The 3,768-nt window shown below is 40.4% G+C and overlaps 1 pseudogene across 1 annotated transcript; it reads left to right on the top strand.

Moving 5' to 3' along the window:
* Positions 1-857: 857 nt before the first annotated feature.
* On the top strand, positions 858-2,201 carry LOC306646066 (D-aminoacyl-tRNA deacylase 1-like; annotated as a pseudogene). The gene is made up of 2 exons: positions 858-914; positions 1,606-2,201. The product of its transcript is annotated as a D-aminoacyl-tRNA deacylase 1-like (transcript).
* Positions 2,202-3,768: the final 1,567 nt, after the last annotated feature.

Below are 3,768 nucleotides of genomic sequence, written 5' to 3'. Positions count from 1 at the left end.
TCATAGAATGCTATCCATCTAGTTATTCAGTTAGGTATAGGTTCTGTGAATAGGCAAAGTTTAGCAACTGGGTGCATCTCAGTACATTAAATTCAACTGTTTGTCTTGAAATACCTCTGTTTTACTAAAATTTACAAAAAATTTTTTGGTATATAATAGTCCTTAAATCAGATCTACCTTGTCTCCTACTATTTATTCTTCAGAAATATTTTTTTCTTTTTTAATATTTGAAGTCTTCACATTCTTCCACATTGGTAGGCATTTTAAGTACTTTTAAAAAATTAACCATGCTGGACACAGTGGTACACACCTGTAGTCCCAGCAGCTTGGGAGACTCATGCAGGAGGATCATGAGTTAAAGGCTTGCCTCAGCAAAAGTGATGCACTGAGCAACTCAGTGAGACTGTGTCTGTAAATAAAATACAAAATATTAAACATAAGTTCTTAAAACAAAAGTATATTTTAAAATCAATAAAACTCAAGTATATAGAAAGAAATGGAAGTCATTTTCTCTTTTGCTCTCTACTTTTTTCTCCCCACACCTTTAATATATTTTGTTACTTTTTTATATGTAACATTATATGTAATGTGTAAACATTACTTTTAATATCCTATTTATCTTTTGTGTTTCTCTTTGCAAATATAAACAAATGAGGATTTTATTTTGGAGCTCTTGTCATAAGTAGACAAGATTTTTGTCTTTAAAGATCTGTATGGTATTTCATTGTGTGAATGTAGCATAATTTAGTAAAAACTTGATCCTAGGTCAACTGCAGAGGGTGCCGGCCGCGGAGTCACCCATTGAGTTGCAAGGCCAGACAGAGCATGATGATGCTTTACTCTCCCCAGCCACCACCATGAATGTCATAGTGCAGCATGTCACCCAGGCCAACCTGACAGTTGGAGAGGAGCAGATAAGTGTCGCTGGCTCTTTGCGGTACAAAATCCATGGATATTTGTCACCGCTTGCAGCAACAACTTGCACGGGTCTTATGGGTGGTGGAGTGGAAACTGAAGCACTTCTATCTTTCTCTTTAGTACACTGCTTTCTTGCTTGTTTGTTTATAGAGGATAGAGGAAATGAGGTTTACTTGCTTTGAGAGGAGAGAGAGACTTTGCTTATCAGAGAGAAAGAGACTTTGCTTAAGAGAGACCTTGAGAGATGGACAGGCTTTGCTTAGAGCTTAGAGGAAGAGAGACTTGCTACGCCTGCTAGCTGCTACCGCTTTTCCCTACTAGCTGCTGCATTTTTCCTTTAGCTGCTGCACGTGTTTTTCCTTTCTTCTGGCTGCTGTTGCTTGTGTCCCTACTAGCTACTGCCACACGTTTCCTAGCTGCTTTCATGTTTGAGTCTTCTTCTACTGCTTTTCTGCTAATGGCTGCTGTGTCTGTCTCGTTCTGCCTATGCTTATATCACCTCCAGGAGGCGGAGAGCAGGGCCACGCCTCTTACGCAAAGATTAGGCGAGATGCTCCTAGCAGGCAATTAGTGCTCGAGAACACATGCGCATACATTGTGTGCGTGGATGATAAAATCACCTGAGTGTGCTTATGTCAATTAACCTCCTCACTGCCAATGTGATCAACATGGCACAGCCCCCAACAGATAAGTGCCATTGAATGTGACATTTTTGTGTTCCTGGGTATTTCACTGGAATATATGCAGAAGAATCTGGAGCACATGGTTCAAAAGATTTTGAACCTGCATATGTTTCAGGATGAAAGTGGTAAGCACTGGTTAAAGAGTGTGATGGATAAACAGTACGAGGTGCTGTGTGTCAGCCAGTTTATCCTCCAGTGTGTCCTCAAGGGGAACAAGCCTGACTTCCACCTGGCGATGTCCACATAACAGGTAGAGGGCTTCTACAACAGCTTCCTGTAGTAGCTTCAAAAGACCTACAAGCCAGAGCTCATCAAAGATGGCAAGTTTGGTACCTGTATACAGGTACACATTCAGAATTATGGATGGGCCTGTGACCATACAACTGGAATCCCCTGCTCCTGGTGCTGCCACCTCAGACCCAAAGCAACTGTCAAAGCTTGAGAAACAGCAGCAGAAGAAAGAGACGATCAGAGACAAGGGCCCTTCTGAATCAAGCAAAGAGATAAATGCTTCCTGAAAAGATAACAGCTCCAGCAGCTGGGCAGAGGGTGATGTGTCCTCAGAGTGGGAGCCATAGCCCCTGAAGGAAGAGGACTTAGCTCATTTACAATTGAGCAGATCTGGATTCTGAAAAATTCAAAATGCTAAGCACTTACACTGCTTTAAGAAATTGAAACTGATAAATGAAGAGGAGATATACATAAGAAATTGGGAATCTAAATATCCCTGCAAAAAACACAGAACAAAAGCAAAGAACAGAAACAAACCCCAAGGACCATTATGTTTCCTGTAGTTGCTGTGATGTGAAGGCAGTGGGTACTGCATGGCAGAGGCACACACCCATGCCACCTGGCTGGGGTCTAGCCCTAGAAGGGGTCCATGGGTTCCACACTGGTAATGGGGCACTGGGAGACAGCATCGATGATGGATGGAGAATGAAATACACAGACTCTAGTTCTGGTGCAATCATTCACACTTTATTCTGGGGAAGTCTGGGTTTATATACATTTTTCTTTAGGCTTTGATGACAGGCTTGTGACTATTAAAATCAAAGAAGTTTCCAAAGCATAGGCAGAAATTGTTTTTACTGAAAGATTATGAGAAAACAGTAACCTTACAGATTATCCTTACCTAATCACCAGGGCTTGCCATTGATAAAATAAGCTGGTCCATATCTAGTAGCTACTGTGGGAGGTGCTTTGTGCTTAGAACTTGGGGAAACATTGTTATCTATAAGTTTCTGTGCCCCAACAGGATCTGGCTGTGCCAGCAAATGCAGTATTTGGTTTTTAACATAATGAAAACATTCTTCTGTAGTGAGGTTAACATCACAGGGTTTCAACATGTGTTTTGTCTCCATGATGTTTTTCTGGAAATTTGTAGAATTATTCCCATCACCTCTAGCAAGATCCTCAGACTGAAGTGAGTAATATATTATTAGGAAAACTCCACAGAATAACATCCAAGCTAGGGAGACATACATCTGGCATGCAATCCTTTTAGGATGAGTCTTTGCAATCATCCTTCAGTGGAACTCTGTGAAGCACTCTAAGGAGAGCCAGGCACCCCCACACCACCCCACAGAACAATTTTGCTGTTTTCCCCATGTCATGGCTTGCTTTTAGAATAGGCTGGCCCAATGTCATTGGTCGTCAAATCCACTGTGGTGAATTCTGCTTGTCCATGATGGTTCTCCAGCACATCTATGCTGTCTGTGTTCTTTCCAACACTAGTTCATAAGACAGGGCCCATGTTATGGTATAAGGAGAACAACCATCAATGATAATGTCTTGTGTGAAACCTTTGTATCTTGTAAATTTTTTCTTTTTTTCTAAAAATAAATATTAATTAAGTCTGAAAATAACTTGATCCTATGTAGACACTGTAGATGTTTCCTGTATTTTGTCTCTACAATGCCACATGAAAATGAAAAAAAATTATATTTCCTATTTGTACCAGTGAATGTATGGTTTCGATTTTGAGAACAAACATCAATAGATGTAAATTTTCTTGCTCTTTCAACTTGAGAGGACCTAGAAGTAGTGATTTAGTAGCAATAAGCATAACTCAGACCTAGATCTTGGTTTCTAATGTCATTTTTCTATAAAAGGAACCAGACTTCTTGGAGAAATGGCTGATTCTAGAACTGGGACAGAGGATAAAATA

This window comes from Sciurus vulgaris (genome assembly GCF_902686455.1).
Source record: "Sciurus vulgaris genome assembly, chromosome: 16".
Classification (NCBI taxonomy): Eukaryota; Metazoa; Chordata; class Mammalia; order Rodentia; family Sciuridae; genus Sciurus; species Sciurus vulgaris.
This window is presented reverse-complemented; position numbering and strand designations above follow the sequence as displayed.